General features: G+C 36.4%; 1 long non-coding RNA gene across 1 annotated transcript; it reads left to right on the top strand.

The window, feature by feature from the left end:
* The first annotated feature begins 11 nt into the window (after nucleotides 1–11).
* On the top strand, nucleotides 12–24,944 carry LOC148123834 (uncharacterized). The gene is made up of 6 exons (XR_015740506.1): nucleotides 12–2,216; nucleotides 5,324–5,387; nucleotides 5,653–5,723; nucleotides 7,413–7,490; nucleotides 9,092–12,984; nucleotides 22,488–24,944. It is a non-coding gene; the product is annotated as an uncharacterized LOC148123834 (long non-coding RNA).
* Nucleotides 24,945–24,999: the final 55 nt, after the last annotated feature.

Genomic DNA, 24,999 nt, shown 5'->3' with positions numbered 1-24,999 from the left:
TTCCTGTAATCTTTAAGTGGATGAAACAGTATATGATAGGGCAGCAATTTTTCAACCAAGTTACCTCAAATTAGGTAATTTACAGAATACATCCAAAATCCAGGATCTCTGAGTCCAGTGGAGTTGAAATTTGACAAATATATTTTGTGAAACATTTAATGACATAAAATCATAAAACAAATTTATGATATAATACAAAATGTAGTTAAACATTTGTGTGCTGATGTTTGACTGTGTTATATAATTCAACATGGGCTATTTTCAAGGCAGTTCCATCTCTGGTTGCATCCCAACTTTAGTAGTGAGTACAGTGCATTAGAAGTTCCGCAATTATTGAAAGTATTGAGGAATCTGGTAAGGAAATAATCTCTGAAAAGATGACCCAACACGTCTCAGGTGGTCCGGTGTACTACTAAAACTGTCTTGTTTGTTTGTAACATCCTGTGGCCAGAAGGCTACATCTTAAGGCAACAATTTATGACTCAAGGTACAGGTAGTCTTCAACTTACAGATGGTCACTTAGCAACTGCTTGATGTTCCAATGGACCCTGAAAATGGGACTTAACAACCCAGATTCTGTTCTGGCAAAAATTTTCTGGTTTTGGGCACCTGCCAACTATAGACTGCATTTAGGCTATTGCAGTATCCCACAGTCACATGACCACAATTTTCGATGGTTTTTACTGGTTTCCAGTATTCATTTCTAGTTTCCAGCAAAAACCATCCAAATAGCAAATAATGTATTTGCTATTACAACCACTATGTTTGCTTAAGGACCTAGCAAAAAAAGGTAAGCTTGGGTCTGATACCTCATGAATTATAATCAAGATTGTGGGCTTGTAAATTGAGAACTATCTGTACCTCAAATGAGATAACTTAAAAACAATACATCCAGAGTCCAGAATCATTACTGCATTGCATTCAATCCCATTGGATTAAAATTTGAAGGATCTTCGGACCAGTTCTGTTGGCAAAATTGTGGCCATTGCAGCACCTGTGCAGTCATTTTGGTCATGATTTTTGATGCGCCCTGCCAGCTTTCCACAAGCAAAGTCAATGGAGAAGCCAGAAGGAAAGTGGAAGTTGTTCCCATTGCGACTGCTGTTTTTGCCCACCTTGGTGATTCTGTTTATCTGTTTAGGTAAGGAAATATCTCTGAAATGATGACCCAGTGAGTCATGGGTTGTCAAGTATGCATCTAAAATTCTCCTGTTTGTCAATTTGTAATCTTTAACTAGAGAAAGCAGAGCATCGTAGGCAACAATTTTTGAATCAAGTTCCTCAATTGGCTGAACTTATAGAATGCATCTAAAATCTGGGATCCATGACTTCTGTAGAATTGAAATTTGACAAATGTTATAAAACATTTGATGAATATTAGAAAATGTCACAAAACATTTCTTTTTCAACTCCTGATGTTTTACTATGCTGTACATTTCAACACAGATATTTCAAGACAGATATTTTCCTGAATATTTCGCAGAATTTTTAAGACCTTTTCCAGTGAAGGTAGTAAATTAGAAGCTCTGTCATTGTCATTGAGGAATCTGGTAAATAAATATCTACAAAATAATGACTTAAACATTCCCAGATTGTTGAGTTATCTCTAAAATTCAGTTTCCCTATAATGGTCAAATTGGTATAGAATAGTTATATAGGATTCTGCAAAGTCACAACTTACGGATGACATACTAATACAAGCAATTTCCTGTTCTATTTCTGTCTCCTAGCATTTCTTGCAAACAAACAAAAATATATTGATGACTTTTCCAATCCTGGATTATTTGGTTCTTTGTAAACTAGGTTCACAAACTAAAGTTCCTCTTAATTTCTGAATCTGTTTAGAGTGAGAAAATATCTTTTCCATTAACAAAAAATTAATGTAAGGACAGGCTATGATCACATAAATGCTATAAACATGTTACAATGAGACAGAATTTTGCTAATCTGATCAATTATTGACATAAGATGTTCTATTATGATTCTGACATAATAAATACGGATGTATGCATCGCTGAGCATATTTTATCAGTGTGTGAAAATGCATTAATTATTATTTTATATTTCTGTAACGCTGATATAAACCTTTAAGTTCTTTAATTCTTGATTTATAGGGTATTTTTCTAAAAGATGGAAGACTAGAGAGATCAAAATTGGAACTTGAAAAGAAAGATGCAGAAATCCAGCAATTAAAGAGTGTAATCAGTCAGTGGGAGGTATGTATTCTCCTGAGAAACATAATTTATTAACTGTAATTAAAACTTCAGTTGAAAATGTGGCTTTTAGTGCTTTTAGTATAGTGTGTCTAAAATATTGATTAGGTTATAGTTCTAAACATTTTTACTTCTTTAGTAATGAATATCTGTATTATCTTCTTGGGAGTAAATATAACTGGATTTACTGGTGCAGGGGTTTCCAACAAAGCTAGTTGAGGAATTCTGGGAATTGAAGTCCACAAGTCTTAAAGTTGCCAAGGTTGGAGACCCCTGCATTGGAGTATACTGCTTTGTAAGTGGAAAATTGAATACAGGTAGTCTTTGACTTATGACCAATATTTTAATGACCATTCACAGTAAGCTCTCTGGCCATCATAAAATGTCATGCTGGGCCCCTTCCAGTCACATGACCACATTTCAAGCGCTTGGCAACCAGTTCATATTTATGATGGTTGTCAAGTGCCTGAGATCATGTGATAATCATTGCAATCTTCTCTGCTGGTTTCCCCAGAAAGTTAACTTTGGGCCAATTATTCTCTTTCCATCCAACTCATCTCACAGTGCCATTGTGGGGAAAATAGGAGGAAGAATATTAGATGCGTTCACTGCCTAAAGTTGTTTATAAAAATAATAAAGGTGGGCAATAAATAAATAAATCCCATACTACCACCTCCTACAATACCAGACAACACAGTATCAACAGGAGAGACCTTCAAATTTCTAGATTCTATTATCTCACATGACCTAAAATGGACACCTAACATCAAAAACGTCATCAAAAAAGCACAACAAAGAATGTTCTTTCTGTGCCAATTCAGAAAGCTCAAAATATCCAAGGAGCTGCTGATACAGTTCTACAGAGGAAATATTGAGTCTGTCCTCTACACCTCTATAACTGTCTGGTTTGATTCTGCAACCCAACAGGATAGACAGAGACTTCAGAGGATAATTAGGACTCCAGAAAAAACTACTACCAACCTGCCTTCAATCAAGGACCTGTATACTGCACAAGTCAAAAAGAGGGCTGTGAAAATATTTACAGACCCCTCACATCCCAGACATAAACTGTTTCAACTCCTACCCTCAAAATGCTGCTATAGAGCACTGCACACCAGAACAACTAGACAAAAGAACATTTTCCCCGAACGCCATCACTCTGCTAAACAAATAATTCCCTCAACACTGTCCAACTTTACAAAGTCTGCACTACTATTACTATTAATCTTCTCATCACCCATCCCCTCCCACTTGTGACTGTATGACTAACTTTGTTGCTTGTATCCTTCCGATTTATATTGACTGTTTCCTAGTATGATTTGATTGCTTTTTGTACCCTATGACTATTAAGTATTGTACTTTATGATTCTTGACACTTGACAAATGTATCTTTTCTTTTATGTATACCGAGAGCATTTGCATCAAGACAAATTCCTTGTGTGTCCAGTCACGCTTGGCCAATAAAGAATTCGAAATAAATACGTAAATCTGTCTGGGAAGATTGCAAGCAGAGGGGGATATTGGATTTGACATTGGTTCCCCCAGCACTTCCAGGGATTTCCCCTCTCCTCCATGCAGTGAGATAAATCCTCTTATATGCTGGAAGAACAAATTTCAAATCCTGTAAAAACGCCAGCATTCTGAGTCTTTTGGATCACTGGCATTCTGTATTGTTTTCCCTTCTGTTATAGACCCTTTCTGAGCCTTCCAGAGAGGAGAGTAAAATGAAGATGCCAGTCTCTGAAAGACTCACAATGCTAGTGTTTAGTTGCACTTTCGCCTAATTTGAGATCTGTTCCTCCAGGATGGAAGAATTTCTGTAGAGGGAAAATCTCGGTGCTCTGGAGAAACAGACCTCAAATCTAATGAAAACGCTACTGTAACTGAATCATTTGTGATCATTCTCTTGGCGGGCCAAAAGAGGGCCCAGGCCTCTCAGATATAATGGGAGACCTAGCTGCTTTCCCACTCTGCCACACTCAGAAAGTTTGGGTTCTCCCTGCCTCACTATTCCCTGGCGGTCCTGCAACTGCAAGCCCCAGTATGTGGTGGTTAAGCATAGTGGTTATGTGGCATCTCACGAACAAGAGTCCATACCCAATTGTGCCATAAGGAGGACAGGAGGACTACCTGTATCGCCTAATATTCCTTTTTAATACTTGTTTTGAGATTTGTTGAATCTATCCAGTCATTTCTCAATCTCTGTTTTTTCATTATTTTCTCAAATATTTTAGTTAACAATTAGTATTGCAATGGTAGGCATGTTAATCATTTAAAGAACAGCATATAGAAATTGTTTATTAAAGGTTATAACTATATAAGTGTACTATTGGGTACAGATAGCCCTCAATTTACAACCTTAATTTGAACCCAGAAGTACAGTCATATGTTGCCGGGGGCCAACTTGATCATGCCCAATTTTACAACCTTTTTTCAGTGGTGGTGAAGTGAATCTGTTTTATCAAAGTACATGCTGAAAACCAGCAAAAGCCAAAAATTGTCACATAACTGCAGAATGCTACAAACGGCCATATATGTGAACCAGTTGCTAAGTGCCTGAATGCAATTGTATGACTGGGTGGATGTGCTGCTGTGAACTTTAAAATCGTAGTGCAAGTATCTTATGGGGAGTCCATCATATGATTGCTAAGCAACCAGTCATAAGCAAGGACTACCTGTATCTTGCAGTGAAAGCTATCTTAAAAATAATCCAGCTCTTCCCTGGATAATGTATGGCCTAATGTGAAGAAGAGGAAACATGCAGAATTTCTAGAATATGCTTATGATTAACAGATTTTCTGTGCCCTGTTACATTGCAATCAAAGGTCAGCATTTCAAGGCAAAAATAGATATATATCTTTCTCCTTGTCCTTCGTTTCATTATTAGATCCTAGCTTTGGACATTTTTCTTAAATTGAACTTTTTTTTTAATGTGCAATTATATTTATTTTCTGAAACTTATAGATTGCAGTATGAATTTACAATTTTGAAGTTATAATTTTCTGCATTTAACAGAAGTGAACTAATGGCTAATGCTCTTAATGTTGAAACAAACTTGGTGAAATATACAACATCACTTGCATTAACCATTTTTTTAAAAAAATATCCAGGCAAAATACAAGGAAGTAAAAGCACGAAATGCACAGCTACTGAAAATGCTTCAAGAAGGTGAAAGTAAGTACTACTATATGTTTTCAATTTTATTTTTTTTAAAGAACTGGTACAATCACTCAACTATCTGGAAGCAGTTTAGGAAAATACTGAGAAAAATGGTTCTATGTATTCTATTACGTTAGAGTAGGTTTATGCAATCTATGCTTTCTTAAACTTAGTGCAGACTCCATCTTTCTTTTTTACCTTGCCAGGGCTGGCATACCATTCTATTCCATTTTTGAAGATGTGGGAAATAGATTGACATTTTCTCTGTTTGACTTTTTAGTGAAAGATAAAGCTGAAATCCTCCTACAGGTTGATGAATCTCAGAGTATTAAGAATGAATTAACTTTACAGGTAAATATTTCAGTGGCTTTTTATATATATTGTTGTAAATTAGTAAGTCAGAATAGTTGTTGTTGGAAGAATTCTGAGGGAGTTTTGTTTGTAGAGTAGGACTCTCTCACTTATTCTTGAAGGCCAGGGAGTATAGGATCCTTAGAAATAACATGTTCTTTTGTGAAGACAGCATATCTTCAGCTCACAAGGCCTGCCCTGGGCCTTTCCTACCCCCCTGAGGTACCTCATGTCCACTTCCCACCCCACTGGGTACCGTTCCCTTGGGCCTTTTCTCCCCTGTCATAGAACCAGCATACCCTATTATAGAAACTGAACCAATTTCTTCTGCATCATATTCTAAAAATCAGGAAAGTGTACATCCTGCCTCAGAATTTTATGATAATTTTATGTCATCAAATGTTTCACAATTGGTCAAATTTCAATTCCACTGGAGTCAGGGATCCTGGATTGCATTCTGTAAGTTACCTAATTTGAGGTACCTTAGTTGAAAAATTTCTGCCCTATCATAGACCGTTTCGTCCACTTATAACTGATTGACTTTAGGCCAGTCACTCACTGTCAGGCCAACCCACTTTGCAAGGTGGTGGTTGTGGGAAAAATAGGTTGGAGATTAGGTATGTTCACTACCTTAAATTTTATCTAGATGAGGCTTTGTTTCTCTGACCTTTTCTGAAGATAGCCTTTGGGAAGGAGAACTGGCTGATTTGCCACATGGTCTTTCTATACAGAGGTCATATGGTGCAGTCCTGGTAAAGGGCACCACTTTGAGAATTGCAGAGATTGCTTTGTGTCATTGTGGCTGCTTCCAAATGGCACCCACTTCCAGGACAGTACCACACAACCTCTGTATGTGAAGACCATGTGGAGGATCAGCCAGTCAGTGAAGCAAAGTAATATAAGGTTATGAAAATAATATCTAGCCTCCTCTATTTTCCCCACAACAATAATATTGCAAGGTAGGTTGGCCTGAGAGTGACAGGCTCAAAGTCATCTAATCAGCTTTCATGCTTAAGACAGGACTTACATTTTCCGGATTTCTAGAGTATGAGGTAGTAGAAATTGCTTCAGTTTCTGTAATACGATATGTCTATTGAATCCTTGCAGAAAAAATACTGACATAAAAATAGTTTGCAGCTGTTTCTTTATATAATTGCAGGGAAATTTCAAAATTCTGTTTTAATTGCTATCATTGATGGTCTAAATTGTGAAATCATTTTCTTGAGCAGTCACCAACAAGGAATTAGGTCTAATGTTTAACAACACAAAATGTTTTTTTACTAGTGTTTGTGCCATTCGATTACAAAATTTTGCACTCTTTTGCACTGTTCTTACTTACTCCACACTGCAAAGCAATCAATGCAAAATGTCACAAGAGGTTTTACTTTTCAGTCAGTTTGTTGCACAGCCTAATACTGGTGTAGGATTAAGAAGGAGTGACTGGTCCAAGGTCACCAAACTGGTTTCTGTGCCTAAGGAAAGACTAGAAGCTGTCTTCCCATTCCTAATCCAGTGCCTGAACCACCATAACATACCACTCTTTAAGCTCATTTTGTAAAATAATATAACCAAATTATATTTTTCACTCTAATAAGATATATAATGTCATCCTGTTTAAAATGTCACTTTAATTAAAAATGTGAAATCTGTTTTAATCTGTTTTAGAGTAACTATTTTACTTTTTGAAAGGTTGCCAGTCTTCATGGTGCATTGGAACAAGAAAGATCTAAAGTGAAAATACTGCAAGCTGAATTAACGAGATACCAGGTAATATTTAACTACATAATAAAACTAAATAATAATACAAGCTATTAAAAACCAATTTTCTATTCCTTTTTTCAATTGCAATTTCTTACTCTACTAAAGTGCTTCCCTGATGGATTATATATTGCTGAACTACGTGGAATAGAAAGAATATAAGAACTATTATAGAACAGATAGGCTATCCTAAACATGGACAAGAATTTTTCATACAGTCAGTCCTCGAGTTACATTGGTAATTGAGATCAGAATTTCCTTCAATAAGCAATGTGGCCTTAAAGCATAACATCATGAGACTGCATCACTTAATGACGGCAATTCCAGTATTCCCTGTTATAACATCAACCTCATTCCAACGGTTGTTAGGACATATCCCAGTCCAAGCTATTTCTGGTTTTGGTCCTCACAGTTCTGAGGCTCAATAAGATAAAGGGTGTCTTCTCTTCAATTACCCCATACATGCCTATTTCCCCCTGGCATCTTTGCCCTTTTGTCCACCTAACAGTCTACAGCCTCAGTCTGGCCTAGCAGCCCTTCACTCCACTAGCCCTATCATTCTGCTGATCCTTCTGGCCTTGCCATGTTCGCTGTGCTACCTTGCTGGCTTTGCCACCGTGTACTCTGCTGGTCCTTCCAGGCTGCCAGTCTTACCTGCCCTGTGCTCACCAGCCTTGCCAATCAATGCTCAGCCCACGTAATTTGGAGAATGGCAGCCATAGCCTTTTCTTGAGGATTTAGAAGGCCTCAGAAGTCTGCCAAGACTTTGAGAATACAGTGCACACTATTTTGAGAATAGGAAAAAAGACCTCAGGAAGAAGGTTTGGCTGCTGCTTAGGCCCCTCATCAATAGTAAGTGGAAGATGATTAAGAGCAGCTGAGGAAAATAGAGCTAGGAAGTATGGGCCAGTGAGCGCAGGGTGGCAGGGCCAGTGAATGCAGGACCAACAGAGCACAAGGTAGCAAGACTAACAGGGCAGCAGGACCATTGGAGCACAGAGCAGCAGGGCTAGCAGGATATGGGAGTCGTTGGGGCTGTGATGCTGGATAGCTAACTGCAGTGCAGGACTTGAGATGGCAATCCATGGCAATGGTGGGATTGAAGTAGAGACCTGAGATTTCTGAAGGTCTAAGGCTTCTACTTCAGCCCCATGCTACAGCCATCAAGGAATGCTATTGTGCACAGTGGTCCAAAGAGCAGGAAAAGATGGGTGAGGATAGTCGAATCGACCCTGCGGTTGTCAGTGCAGGTGAGCTGCTAAGTGCTTCAATTTTGATCAAATGTCTACAGGGGAACTGCAACAGCTATAGCTTTGGGGACACAGCCATAAGCACCATTCATTCAATGCTACAATCATTTTGAACAGTCAGTGAACAAATTGTCTAAATTTGAGGACTATCTGTACCTTGATTGAATTTTTATCACAAAGGTCAGCAGCTCAGAGGAGGGCCTTTTTTTAAAAGAGAATTTATTTTTGTAGTATGCTTTGTGAGAATAGCAGTATCAGTTGGTGCTTTACAGATATTTTAAAAAACATACTGTATTTTCTTCTCCCCTTCCCCCTCATTATCATTATTAATTAAATATCTCTTCATTTCTGTTTTTTCAGGGTGGAAGAAAGGGGAAGAGAAACTCAGAATCTGACCAGGGCAGATGATTTCCTTTATACTAAATTGAGAGCCAAAAAGAGGAATATTGATCTTCAGGGTTTTGCAGAAATGTATATTTATACGACTGCTTAACTATGCAGGTTTTTTTGAGGGGAAGGTAAGGGGTAGTGATTAAAGTTTAATTAACTAACAGTTAATTCAATATATTACTATTCTGGATTAAAGTTGGAAATGAAATACATTAATGCTCTGTGTTCTAATGCTGCATATCTAGTTTTTCATCAATCAAAAAATTGTCATTTTTATTATTCTATTATGTATAATTTCATTGAAAAATAAATAATAGTTAATGGCTCTTCTTTCAAGGTTTTTACCTTTTAATTTCATTATTATCTTTTGTGTGTATGTGTGTGTGTTTTACTGATGGGCAGTTACAAATAATTGGATTGTCTTAGAGGGAAGAAATAAGACAGAAAAGAATATGGTAATAGTGATACAGCTCAAAGCATGGGGTTTGTAAAAATAATTAAATCAGCTGTAAATGCAAAATGATAAACACTTTAATACAACACAAATATTTTGGGGGTCTAGTATAAACAAGATTATATAATTTATCTTTTCACCATCACTTATGCAATAGTTGAGCTTTTATTGGTACAGACAAAAAATCTCTTATTTCATTATTTTTTTTAAATGCTATTTTAGATAACATGCACATTTAACTTTTCTATTTTTTATCTTTAACATGTACTTTATAAACCCATTTGAATACATTGTTTATAGCTGCAATAGAAATGCAGCTCTCCTAAAATAAGGAAGCAAGTTTTCATACTACGTTTAATATCTATTGCTTGCAATGATATGAGATAATAAAGAGTAAATTTTGCTAAGTAAGCTGTCTGCTCTTTAGGCATAGTTCAGGAAAGAACTAGATAGACAATGATAATTTCAGTTTTTTTTTCTCATAATCTCATACAAAGCAAAGTGGAATTGTTCTTTTCCTTTAAATGGAGATTCTGTGATCCAGGTCATCATTGTCTAAGTTGTTCTTGGTTTAGAAGCAAAACGCTTTCAAGGCAAAATATCAAGAAAGTCCAGTTGCCTTTTTGAAAAGCACCAGTTTTCCAGTGAAACATATATTTAGTCTCTACTATCATCCCAGTGCCAAAGAAGCCCCCCATCAAGGAACTGAATGACTTACAAACCAGTTGCTTTAACACCTGTAGTTATGAAAGGCTAGTGCTGTCCCACCTGAATACCATCATGGATCCGCTATTAGACCCCCTGCAATTTGCATAGAGCAAACAGATCAACAGATGATGCTGTTAATATATGTATGCTGCACTACATCCTACAACACCTTGAATCTCCAAAGACTACGCAAGGGTTCTCTTTGTAGACTTTAGTTCAGCATTCAATACCATCATTCCAGACATTCTTCTAACTAAACTAAACCAGCTAGCAGTACCTGAACACACTTGTAAGTGGATCATAAGCTTCCTAACAGACAGAAAGCAGCAGGTGAAGCTAGGCAGAATCATATCTGACACCTGTACAATTAGCACAGCCGCCCCTCCCCCCCACCAAGCTATGTGCTTTCTCCACTTCTCCATATATACCAATGACTGCATCTCAGACGATCCATCTGTTAAAATACTGAAGTTTGCAGATAATACAACAGTGATTGGTCTCAGTGACTGACAACGATGAATCTGCATACGGATGGGAAGTTGTACAACTTGCCTCATGGTGCAACCAGAACAATCTGAAACTGAACACACTCAAAACTAGAAATGATGGTAGACTAGGAGAAACCCTCCCATACTACCACCTCTTACAATACTAGACAACACAGCATCAACAATAGAGACCTTCAAATTTCTAAGTTCTATCATATCTCAAAACCTAAAATGGACACCTAACATCAAAAACGTCATCAAAAAAGCACAACAAAGAATGTTCTCTCTGTGCCAATTCAGAAAGCTCAAACAAAATTTTTATTGTTTCCTTGTATGATTTGATTGCTTATTGTACCCCATGACTATTAAGTATTGTATCTTACAATTCTTGACAAATGTATCTTTTATATATACTGAGGGCATATGCGCCAAGACAAATTCCTTATGTGTCCAATCACACTTGGCCAATAATTATATTCTATTGTATTCTACAGACAGTGTAACGGTGATTTTGATCTTGGCTGTGTTATGCTACCTTTAAGACTTATTCTGACATGTATTAAATGTGGACTAGGTAAAATACATGGTTAATAGGTATTTTAATCACGAGTTATTCCGTTTTTGGGGTTCCAAACTGAACAGCATATGCTGGGTTCATACAATAGCTAAACAAAATTCGACTAGATAATCTATCATTGATCTGTCTTAATGTGGTTCTTTGCTTCATAGAGATGCATTCCCAAGTGCCTCTTAAGAGTTGAGATGTTCCATTGTGCAATATTGCAAGAGGTCTGACCTGTCAGTTTCAACAGATGCGGTTTTATGTATATCCAGAACCCACTTTGACAAGGGAAATGTCACAACTGCTCTATCAATTAGAAGCAGCTATCACAGCATTTCATAGAAATTTTGATATAAAATTGGCCATCAGTCCAACTTCGTTCAAATAAAGTGCTGCTTTGAAGATTTGCACAACTTATTCAGTATGTATAATTGCTAATAGCTGAGAAATAGGTAGTCCACAAGATTTCTGTGGCTCCAACTTGCCTTTTTAAAATGCCCCTCAGTATTTTCAAGTCGAATTGCCAAAATTCAATAGTACTAGATGTTTTCTGCCATTGTGAAATGTAAAGTGCAAGTGCAAGCAATATACCCTTTGAAATGAATCAACACTTCGGGTAGAATAAACATGCCAGTCACCACAAAAATTATTACTATTCATTATTATTCATTATTGTGATCTCCCCAGACCCTTCTGCACCCTATTTGATCCTAGCTAGATTTGGCCACCGCACAAGCGGGATCCCTGAATTTGGAGCGTCAATTTCTCTTGTTGGCTTTATAATTCACTGTGGATTCCGATTTCAGCGAGTTACGCCTTCAGACGTCTTCCTGAGCCGATATATATTTAATCAAATAAGTCAAATAAAAGTTTCAAGAGCGCTCTTAAATAATTATGAATAATGATTTTAGAATACAGTTCCTCCCCCAGAATCACTTGGGGAGAGTATTAAAGAAACGGTCCCTTAGCTTTTAAAATGCAAAGCTTTCCACGAAGCAAATACCAGCCAAAAAACTGCGCCACAACCATCCATGAGTCGTCAAAAAATACGTCACCAAGCGGCGCAAGTACTTCCCGACAACGTCAAAGTAGCTGCTCACCTAACAATGCCAACTTAGGCCTTTCGGTTCAACTGCGTTTGCGCAGTAAAAAAGTAACGTCCCAATGCGCATGCGCTCTCACCATCTTGGTCTCATTCTACGCATGCGGGTAGCCCCCTATTAGAATTCTCATGCGCCGGCCAAGTCAGTTCCTCTTTTCTAGTAACTTCCCCGATCCATGACGTCATCAGTAGGCGCCACTATTGAGCCGGGCTGTTTCCGTTGAACTCTCCGAGAGTGGGAGAGCTTTATAGTGGTGGGGTGCGCGCGCGCTCGAGACGGTGAGGAGAGAGGAGAGGGTCGACCTTACCCAGCATTCGCTGCGCGGCTTGGCTAACGAGCACAGGAGGCCGCCCCGCCGTTCGTCCACCCGCCCCGCGCGCGCCATGTCTGAGAGCGGCGAGAACCCTCCTGGGCCCCAGAGCCCCACCGATCCCCCCGTCCCGGCCGCGTCTGCCTCAGCATCTGAGCCGCGGATCATTAAAGTCACCGTGAAAACCCCGAAAGAGAAGGAGGAGTTCGCGGTGCCAGAAACAAGCAGCATCAGGCAGGTGAGGCGGGGAGCCAGAGCTATGCAGGGGGAGGGGCGTGGCCGGTACCACCGCTCGGCGGCGAGGGAACCACCCACCACCCGGCTCTTTACCGGGGGCTCCGAGGCCGTCCAAAGGCCGGGAGAGCGCGCGGCGCTTCTGCACAGTCACTGGCCCAGCTGTTGGCGCGGGCCGGGAGCTGTTGCCTCACCGAAGGCCTGAAAAAGGGATTGGACACGGACTTAGGTTCCGGAGTGGAAGTTGGAGCGTTTTTCTTCCAGGTGGGTTTGCGGAGAGAAGTGTGGCTCAAGCGGGTTTTGTCAGCGTGTCCTGGATACCGGCCCATGAGAGGGGGAGGCTGACCGATGTAGTTCCTGGAGGCCGGAGATGGACCTCGGCTTTGTCTGGAAAGGAGCGCACCAAAAGGGGTGAAATCTGCACTTCTGTGTTGGGCTCAGTCCTCACGGGCTAGCAGGCCTTGGGAGTTTAGCAACGAAACGTATGGAGTCGTTTCCAACACAGGCTGGTTTTCTACTTCTTCACGTTTAGCCCCGTGTCTTCTATTGAAATGGCTGCTGGTGATGGTTTAGGCCTCTGTGGACATATGAATGGGAGAGGGCTTGTAGCTCTGCCTGCAGCCTTCCCATAAGAAGGAAATGGTGGCCTTTGGGTCTGATTCAGCTCCTTTGCTCTACATTACAATACATTAACAAATAGATTGTTATACAGCCTGTTGGTTTGGAACAGGGGCTTTGTTTCCTTTACATATTTACATGTTGAGGAATTGTAGTAATTGATGGGGGGTTTCTTTTGCAGAAGAATGCTTTCTGGAAGTGATGTGTGATATAGAAGTAACTCACAGTGCACTCTGTAGATAGAGTGATAGGATCTGTACTTGTCTTCTTGATGTTTGGTCTACCACTTGTACACAAGCAGTCCTCGACTTATAACATTTCATGTAGTGCCTGTGACGGCACTGAAAAAAGTTATGACCATTTTTCACATGACTCTTGCAGCATCCCCATGGTTATGTAATTAAAATTCAGATGCTTGTCAACTGACTCATATTTAGGACGATTGCAGTGTCCCAGGGTCACAAGATTGCCTTTTGTATAATCAAAGTCAACAGGGAGGCCAGATTGACTTAACAACCATGTTATTATCTTAACAACTGCAGTGATTCACTTAACTGTGGCAAGAAATGTAGTAAAATGAGCAAAACTCACTTAACAAATGTCTCACCTGGTTTTATGTCGAGGACTATCTGTATTTCAAAATCTATGTATTGTAGATATGTTTAAGCTTCTATATGTCTGACATTATGCTCTTAAGCATACTATCTGTCAACCTGTTAACTATCTTTATGCTCTGGCCTGTAGAGAAAAATAATATATAAGTATATTGGAATTTGAATTAGGCCTCATTTCAATGTTGAGATGGAAACTTATCAGGTAAACATCACTGTAATATAAAGACAAATTTAGAAATTATTGGCAAAATCTAGAATTTCTGTCAACACAAAATTTAACAGGTATTCAACTGAGTAAAAATCTACAAAACGAGGGAAAATTATTGATGCTAAATAAAGTGAATATTCATTATACCAGTAAATTTGGGGTATTTTTTATTTTATTTTATCACTCTAGTTTTATTATTTTTAGGAATAGACTGGTTAGCATTCTGGTGTCCAATGTTTTGGCTTGCCTGGGCCACATTGAGTGAAGAGAAATTGTCTTGGGACACCTGTAAAATATATAATGTATATAAATCACAAATGTTAAAAGTTACTATCTGGTGGAGCTGCATTACTAGCTGTCCAAGGCTGTGGGCTATGTTTTGGAACTAAAGTTTTGGTTCATATTGCTCTTTGAAAGAGAAGTTAGAGCAGGGATGTCAAACTCACAGCCTCACATGCCACTGCCATGACAACATGAGTCTGACATCCTTGAGTTAAGAGTTTCACTTTTATTTCAACATTAAACTATATCAGATGCAAAATTGCCTTATGATTTTTAGAGGAAATTTACAATCTGCTTACAAATATTAGTTTGTAAAAGTATTTTTAATTTGAAAGATTTGGGATGTATGAGTTTGTAAACAACTTATTTAATAAAGTGAAACTAAGTTTAGTCTGACTTTGGCCATAAGCACTACATCCAATGTAATAACCTTTTTGCTATATTTTTAAATAATAAATTTTACAGATGTTAGACACCAATTTGTATAGTTTATGTTTCTCTGGCATACCGGCATTGAAGTTTCCAGTTTCATGATTTATTTAAATGACTTGCTTCATTGTATATGTTTTGTTATATGGCTATGACAGTTACTGTCATATATGTGGGACAAAAACTCACCTTCAGAATACAGTAAGAAGTTACAGCAAGAAAAGAATCAAATGTGGGATCAGAATGCCTGTGAGAAATCTTTAATAAATTCTCTTGTTAGAAAAGTTTGTCTGCAGAAATGTTTCAAAAGCAGAATTTGTTCTTTTACATTCTTGTATACTTTTAGGTGCCAAGACCTTTTAAATTATAACTTCTCTTTTACCAATAATAAAAAGACAGTAGATTATGGCTCTGAATAATAAAGGAGTTTCTGTATTATAGTATCTTACTGCTTGGTTCAGGGAGAAATAAGCTTTTTGATGTAGTCAACCATACCTATGATCAGAATTCTGATTCATGTTTTTTGTACAATGTGCTGGTTCTAGGGGAAGGCTACAGCAAAGATTAAACTTAGTTATTAAACTAAGAAATATGTTTATTGTATTTATGTTTCCACATTTGAGAACAAATGTAAGTTTTCAAATCCAGTTAGGCAAAGTTGTAAAAAAAACAACTAATGTGCCCTCTCACTGAATCATGCCATATTAGCAGAATGTTTGGGTTAAAAACTGACATACTGAGCATCTAAACATTGGATGATAAATTTATCATAAATTTATAAATTTGATTTAACCTACAAAAGCAAAATATTTTTTTTCTTTTCTAGTGTCTGAAACTTTTGTGTTAGATTGCATTGAAGATTATGAATAGTCAAACCAAAGTGTTGTAATATTTCAAGGAATTTACATATAATTATTGTTTGTATAGAGTGTATTTAAAATGTGAATAATAGAAATGGAAATTTGTGCATCTGAATATTGTTGAGTAAATAGTTACTAGATAAAAGAATCAAAATTGTCATAACCCCATAATAATTTGCATTGAAGGATTTCATCTTGTGTTCCCCCAAATAGAGGGAGATACTATCAAAAGGGAAGGTGCTTGCAGCAGGTGGAGGCACATACCTGAACTTTAAGCATGCATAAGTTCATGTTTGTGTGCTCAATAAAGGGACAAGCTAAATCTTTCTACAGTTAATTTCTTCTTGCCCCAATTTTGCCTTGTTTTTTTTTCTTCTCTTCCCATTGTTTCCCCCTCATTCTGTCTTTCTCTTGTTTTCTTTGTATTTCAATTTCTCTCATTTCTGCTAAAGGGTCTTTATAAAGATATACTTGTGGCTATATATGTATTCAAGAGAATAATGTTTGCTTTACAAAATGAATTTCTTCATTTAGAGTATTAATCAGTTATTAACTAATGAATACTTTTTTTTGACTGGGCACTGGTTTTTTTGCATATGCCCAATATACATATACACACATTACATGGATGTGCTCTTTAGAAGTACATCATTTACTGTGAAGAAAAATTCAAAGATTGATTTCAGCTGGAGTTGCCCATTAGCTAGTGGCAAACAACTTTGTCAATGTCTTAAATATTGATACAAATTCCTGTATTTTGGATTCAGTCTTTGAGCAAGATCTTAAATATTCACTTTTCTATTTTACATTATGTTACTTGAAGCTTCCCTACTTCCAATTTTCTTAGGTCACATGCTATAGGTCATTATTGGAATAAAGATGGGTTGGAGTATCTGCACTTGCTTTGATGGTTTCCACATGGTACAGGATTGGTTTATGTGGTTAAAGCTGAGTCCTGCTATAGTTCTTTGGTACAATATCTATTCATTCACAGTGTGCATGGCATTGGTGTAGGAGTTCACATCCTTTGTCAACTCATCTTTTAGTTTTCATAGAATAAATTTTGCAATCTTTTTCCTGCTGATTTCCAAGCCAAGCTTGTTTATCAAGTGGCAGCTAAACTTAATTAGCTGCTGTTTGGCCTCTTGGACATTGTGGCTGATCATTACAGAATCGTCAGCTAAAACTGCAGGTAGGTGAGCTTCTTGCTTTTATCTGCCCAGTTGAGCCATCTGAAAATTTCACTGAGAGCCATTGTGAAAAGCTTTAGAGAGATTGTGTAATTTGTTGGATGACTTCATGTAATAGGGTGTTGATGGACAGCGAAAGAAACTGGTGTCAGTTGAGCCACCTTCTGTTAACCGGGTGTAGTTCTTATTGATATCTTGATTTCTCAACACATTTCTGATTGCATTCACTTATATACTGTCAAATGCTTTTTGACAGCAAATACGAGGTATAGAGACACAGATTTCTCCTGTTTGTTCCATTAACTGGTTAATTGTGTGTGGGGGTCATTGATGGTTGAGTATTCTTTGTGAAAATTGGTTTCCTTTCATAACTAGTTTTTTCATATTTTAACCATTGTAATTTGAATGAACTTAAGAGTTTATGAGAAACTATGCTGGATGATAATTAGCAAACTTTTGGAGTCCATTTTTTAAATATAAGAACTGTCTTTGAAGATTTCCATTGGTCAAAGATGTCACCTGTGTCTAGGTAGTCATTAAAGAATGTGGTCAGTTGCTTTATTAGCTTTGTAAACTTCAAAGGTGTGGCCCTTGGGTCTTACCTGATTTTGTCTGTTAAATTGTATGAAAAAACTCATCTAGCTTGATTTTTGATACTGTTGAATTTTTAATAAGTGTTAGAATGTGGCTATCTTTGAGGCAAAGATCATAATATGAAAATGCTTGCATTTTTCAAATGTTCATTGATCAGTTGTGCTGGTATCATCCTTCTTGAAGGCCCTTCTTTCTGTGACATTTCATTCTGGTATTTTTAAATGTTGCTTCTCACCTCTTCCTTGTTTTCACAAGTTGTAATTCAGTCATTTTCATAGTCTTCTTTTAGCTTCACTTTGCATTTCTGCTTATAGAATTTAATCCTGTTGTGTGTATTTTCTCCTTTGACCTCCTTCCTCTTCTCTAAGAGCTCTCTAGCTCTATTGCTAATGCAAGAGCATCTTTCAACTATTGTCTGAATTTTTGCTGCCGCTATGCAGTTTTTGAGTTTCCTGATGAGCCATATTGTTGGGATAGCACTAAGGTTATGATTCTCATTTTTTTCAAAATCCTTTAAATACAGTTGTATCTATTGTCATTATACAATCAATGTTGAGTCCATGAACTATTTTAACATTTGTGATAATTTCATATGCTTAATAGCAACAGCACTTAGACTTATAGACCACTTCACAGTGCTGTACAGTCATCTCCAAGCACTTTACAGAGTCCGCATATTGTTCCCAACAATCTGGGTCCTCATTTTACTGACCTCGGAAGGATGGAAGGCTGAGTCAACATTGAGCTGCTCAGAATCGAACTGCTGGAAGCCAGCAGAAGTAGCCTACAGTACTGCATTCTAACCACTGCACCATCATGACTCTTAATATGTAGTAGATCTGATTTATTTTAAAACATAGCTACCTGTCTTTCAGCCAACTCTGGGTGGCTCCCAGCCTTAGTTTCCTTGTAGGAATATGCCAAGTCCAGCATTTCCTTGCTGATTTTTCAAATTAGGTATTAATCACCTACATTATTTGTAGCTTAGATATGGTTGCTAGTTGTTCACCATTTTCATTTGGTTCACATAAGAATTTGCCTATGAAGCTTTTACTCACTTGGCTTGAGCTTACTCAAGCATTTATATCTCCTATAATTTTCTTTTTATAGAATGGTTGGGTTAACTTATTTAGGGGCTTTGGAGAAGCATTTGGTTTTATCTTTGTCATTGCTATTGTGGGGAGAATGGCATTGACCAATGAATAGTAAGTCTTCTGGGCATTTTATCTTTATTTTGAGGGTTTCAAGATATGGGAAATACTGTGATGATTGTTTTGTGTATGTTGGTTGGCAGCAGTGCCTTTAGATCAACCAATGTGTTGTGAACTTGCACCTATGTATGTTTCATTACCATTATTGTGCTAGTTTTTTGTTTTAATTGATAGCCTTGTTTTGTTCAGGCCAATGGTGGGGATGTTGATTTTTGTGAGATCTTATTTGAGATGGTTTTGATCGGGGATGGCCAGTTGAATCTGTCCTTGTTCTACCTTTCCTCCAAAGACTCAAAGGGCTAATCTTCTTTAAAAGTTTTTGAAATTAGGTTAAGGCTGCAAGTTTTCCACTCTTTGGGTCAATTATTATCAGATGAGATTTACGTAGAGTTTGTTGTGTTTGAAGAATTTGGGGAGGATCTAGTGTAGGCCTGTCAAACTGGTGGCCCGTGGACTGGGTGTGTCACACTCAGGCCATGCCTACCCCAACTCCGCAAAGGCAAAAAACGTGATATGTCATGATGCATCACGTGATGGTATTGAGTTTGACACCAGTGATCTAGTGATTTTCTTTCTAATAGAAAACTGGACAGATAGTTAAAAAAATGTATGAATATTGCTAGTGACTGCCTTTGTCGATTCCATGTAAGGATGAGAAGATTGTTCACATTTGATGAAGATCATTGTTTTTTACTTGTCATTTAATGATTTTCAGTTGAAAGTGTGAACAGATTCCATTGAGAAAAATTTACCCTGAGTTAATGAAAATTGAAGAGGTTGTCATTATTCAAGTAATTCTTACTTATAGTCAGTAAGTTGCCAACAAATGCACAAAGCAGGCGAAGGTTTCAAGTCCATGCTCTTTTAATTGAGAACCTCAGACTAAGTTGAAATGTCCATAGGATCAACTTGATTTTAAATAATTGGATATTGCCATTTATTTTTATATGATGTAATAATCTAGTGCTAGACTTTAATGAATAAGATTTTTTAAAAAAATAAACTATTCAGCAAAGATATAATTGAAGTTTCTTTCAAGTGTGAGAGAAAATCAAAAAATAAAATCGAATACAGACAAATCAATTTCTAATGTTTTTCTTCCTTTCCCTTGGTTTTCTTCTATGTGTGCATCTGATTCCTGATAAAATGCTATAAGTTATTTCCACTTCTCTGTGGCCTTCTCTCTAACTCCATATAACTTGATTGTAGCTTGGCTATATTATTCATTTTTAAACAAGCAAACATTTTGTTTTTGAGGTTTGAGGCCTGAACTGCTGTTATGTATTGCTCATAATAAGGTCGAGACTGTATTCTTTGTGGTAGAAGTAAAAGAAATGCTGTATTAAAAGAAGAATTCTGCATGCTGTATAAACTGTATTATAATAAAAGAATACTGAATCTGGCATTGGAATGTCTGCACAGGCTTTTTTACTTATCACTTTAGAATATAGGCTGATCGTTTAAAAAAATGAAAGCAAATGAAAGAAAAATTAAATTCTAAATCCAGTAGTAAGTTATTGTCTTAATTGCAAAATTATGGCAGTTTCTATTATAATATTCTGCTTGCCAATAGAGAATAATATTTCTATAGGGAATATGCATGAGCTCTTGAACATTATAATTACTGCAGTTATTCAAAGCAAATCCTCTCCAATCTTCTGCTTAGTGTGTCAGAGGGTTGTATTTTCAGTATTTGACATAACCGTTTCAATGACCACCAAATATTATCAGAGCACGCGCATACTTGAAAAACACTTAAGCATGATTGCTGCTGATTATAATTTGTGACTGCACGTGCATATTCACATGCAATGGCAAATATCTGAATTTTCAATGGTAATTTTTCTTTTAGATTTTAAATCCTGGTTTTATACTTGTTAAAAATAACACAAGGCAATGAACATACATAATATTCGTTCTTCCTTCTATTTACTCTGTAAGATGAGTCTGGTTGCGACAGAATGACTGGCCCAAAGTCACTCAGCTTGCTTACATGCCTAAGGCAGGACTAGCAGTCAGTTTCCTGGTTTCTAGTCTGAGATCTTAACCCATTAGACCCAAACTGGCTCTAAACTGCTAACTTTTGAAGAGGACACAGCCTTTCAACATTGTGGCTAGCAAAGAGATAGTGATCCTTAATCATGTTTAAAGCTGAAGAACAATTTGGCGTTTTGAAAGGCTGCTTAAATTGAGACAGTAAGTACATTTACATGTCATGTGTTCTCGTTTAGATTGGCAACTTTCATATTGACAGAACATTTGGCAATTTCTAATTTTTTTGTATCATTGGAAAGACTTTGCAAGATGTTGGGAAAGAAGAGATGTTGGGAAAGAAGAGATGTCCATGCTTTTGTATTCTCGGTTGACTTGATCCTGTGGCTTTCCTTGTATCCTCACTCATTTTCCTAGTAAACTAATGGCTGATAAATTATATGTTAGCTTTCTTTGAATAATATGGTGAACTATAGTTAAATGTAGGTGAAATTTTAAACCAGTAAATTGTTACATTTAAATTTTTCTGTCTTGATCACAATGTTATCCACAGCTCAATTTGTGTACCACATAAATCAAACCAAATCACATTTCAATACGATATGTAGACTGACTGTATTTAAGTCTGCAGAATGAGGCTCTAAATCATGAGTATCCAACCTTTTGGCTTGCCTACGCCACATTGAATGAAGAAGAATTGTCTTAGGCTGCATATAAAATATAGTTAATGTATTTTTATTTTTTTATTTATTGACTTGCTTGCTTGCTTTTACTTGCTTACTAAATTTATTGGCCACCCACTTACCATAGGGCAGCTTTGGGCAGCTTAAAATATTAAAATATAAATCTGTATAAAGCCTATACACAATAAAATTCTATAAAAATACAAATATGTAACCCCAAGTAAAAGATGAAGTAGGATGAGCAGTGGTGGTGGGGGAGGTGGGATTTGTTATTAATCTGAAGTTTCCCATTGGAGCCCCAAGCCAACTGGTATAGCCGGGTCTTTAAGCTCTTGCGGAAGGTCAAAAGGGTTGGCAAAATGTTCCAAAGGGCAGGACTAAAGGCAGAGAAGGCTCTTCTCTTAGATCCCTCCAGTCTGAATATCCTGGCCAATGGGTCCTGCAGCATGCCTCCTCTGCTAGCATGGATGGGACCAATTCCATTGAGATAAGATAAATCACATAATGTTAAAAAGTTTATGATTTTGTGGAACCATATTACTAGCTGTCCAGGGCCACATATGGGCCATGGGTTGGACATGCCTTCTCTAAGTATTCAGGTGTTCTACTGTATCACCTTTTCTACAAAGATGATTTATGTGGTTTTCATATGTATTAATTGTAGGTATATGGTTTGTATAAACACTTTGTCTTAGGCATCGGAATGGGCCAAATTTCTGCAATTGATATAATTGTATGGTATGTTTTACTAAACGTAGGAGCAACTCATAAGTCAATTGAACAAATTAATGCATAATCTAAACTATATTTCCCCTCTTTTATTTAGTTTAAGGAAGAAATCTCCAAGCGCTTCAAGGCTCACTCTGACCAACTTGTGTTGATATTTGCTGGAAAAATCTTAAAAGATCAAGATACATTGACCCAACATGGAATTCATGATGGACTTACTGTTCACCTTGTCATCAAGACACAAAACAGGTAGGCTGGTTTGTGTAAACTTCTGATTAATAGTTTTATTTCAACTTAACGACTCATATTATTTAAGATGTTTTTTTAAAAAAATAATCAATAAAAACCAAATAGAAAGAAGTGTGCTCAATTCTGTCTGTTCTGAAGTATATTTGCTTTCTATTATAAGCCCCAGGAGCAAAAATCCTTCTGGAATATGTTTGTGAACAAGCTGAACAATTATAGCAATTTGTTCATTATCTTGCATCATGTTATGGCAGTTCTAGGATTTCATATCCCTTTTCATCAAACAATAGCAACTAATTAGGTTTGTAGCCTTTCTGTTTGATTAGTTGAATAGATATTGTAACAGCATTAATGTTTTAAGTATGAGGGGTCTTTGGTGCCCGCTGAGCTTGGTTGTTTTCTTGCAGATGTTTAATTACCAAAGTAGGTAACATCATCAGTGCTAGTGATTTAAGTATAGTTTAAGTATGTTACAGATAACTGTAATTAATTTACAGTGAGAAGAGAGAAAAATTAACTAAGAGAATACTAATATTATACTGATTTGTGATCAGTAATATGTTTGTTGAAAAGTATGCAAAGCCATCAAATTGATCTAAATTTCTTATAACAACATAGATGTGATTTATATTTATTTTTAATGTCCTTTAAACAGAAAATAGGTTATAAATCAAATGATGTCATGTCTTTTGTTGTATTTTAATTGATATGCTAAATACCTTGGCAACATAGTAATGAAGGAAGTGAAATTTTCTGTTTATAATTTTGAGCAGAACAAATTTTTGTTTTGTTTTTTTGTAATTTATGAAATTATTATGTATTTCTGATAAATATTGATCATCTTCTCATCAGCTTCTTTAACTTTAATAGCAGTTGACCCAGTCAGTGCTGTTGCTTGCATTTCTGCCCTTTTTTTGTCAGCGTATTGCACTCTATAAACACTGCACAACTACAATTCAAAACATTCTCACAATTTGCAGTGCTTTCTAGGAATGTTAAAAAGTGCTGCTCAGCATTATATGGATCATCTTAGGTTGACTGTTCTGCTGTAGGAATACAGTGCATTCAGAAAGTATTCAGACCCCCTTCATTTTTTTTAATAAAAATTTTATTTGGGTTTTCACAAAACATAATGCATGTAGAATTTCTTTTTTTGAGAATAGCATGGTCCCGGGTTATCACTTCTCCGTACAGACACAAATTCAATTTCATATTCATCTTTATGTTCTATTCCATATCTTATTACTATTTTAACATTTTCTCAATAATTTTTCCCTTCCCTTGGTATTCTCAGTGTTACTTTTAATTATCTCATTCCTTTCTAAATTCATTTATATATATCTTTTTCTAAGTTTCTGTACCTTTGTAGTCATTATATTTATACTTTTGTCTGTCCTGTTTCAATTTCATATTTTCTTTTCTCATTAAACAAAATTTTTCCCTGCAGTTACTAATTGGAGTATGACACCTTTGTATCTTTTAATTTTTATCCATTCAACTCTTATTTAAACTTCAATTTATGCCTTTACAATTATAACATTCAATATAACACAAAACTTCCAGTCAAATTCTGCTTGGTACATTCTTAAAATACACATTAAGTTCTTAAAGAGAAAATATATATACAACAATAATAAAATACTTATTGTATTCCAATTCAGCTGTATCATTAATGTTAGTTATAATCTTTGACATCTTTAATATTTCTTTTCATTACGGTATCATACTTCTAGGAATGCTTATAATATTTCCATATTTTTTTCATGTTTCTTTCATATTCCTCTTCACTTAAATTTTTATAACACATTTATAATAATTAAATTGTTTCCCTCCTTTCCTAATTTCATTCTCTCATTCTCTTTATTTCATTTATTTATTAAACATTCCATTACAATGAGTATTTTATCTATCATTTTAATCACACGTTTCATATTTTCAAAGATCATTTCTATTTCTAATATAACAATACTATCTTATGTACCCTTGCAGAATCCCCCTTTCAATTAAGTTTTCACCCATTATCTCTGTGTCTTCTAAATAGGCTTATATCCTTAATCTTTGTACGTTTTCCCTGTTTCTCTATGTCCTGTTTCTGTCTTTTATAATTTCTTTTCAGATCCTAAATTTTCCACTCTCTTTCCCCACTTTCCTTTCTTTTCCCCACATAGAAATACTTCATTTTTGTCAATTTTGTTATTCTGCAGCCTGATTCAACAGTTGTTGAAATTCATTTTTTTCTCATTAATCTACACTCTGTAGCCCATAATGACACAGTGAAAATAGAATTGTAGAAAAGTCTAAATTTATTAAAAAGAAAAAAAACCCTGAAATATCACATTGGCATAAGTATTCAGACCCTTCCC

Source organism: Pseudonaja textilis, unplaced genomic scaffold (genome assembly GCF_049901715.1).
Source record: "Pseudonaja textilis isolate UNSWEBS1 unplaced genomic scaffold, rPseTex1.2 PTEXCTG197, whole genome shotgun sequence".
Taxonomy (NCBI): domain Eukaryota; kingdom Metazoa; phylum Chordata; class Lepidosauria; order Squamata; family Elapidae; genus Pseudonaja; species Pseudonaja textilis.
This window is presented reverse-complemented; position numbering and strand designations above follow the sequence as displayed.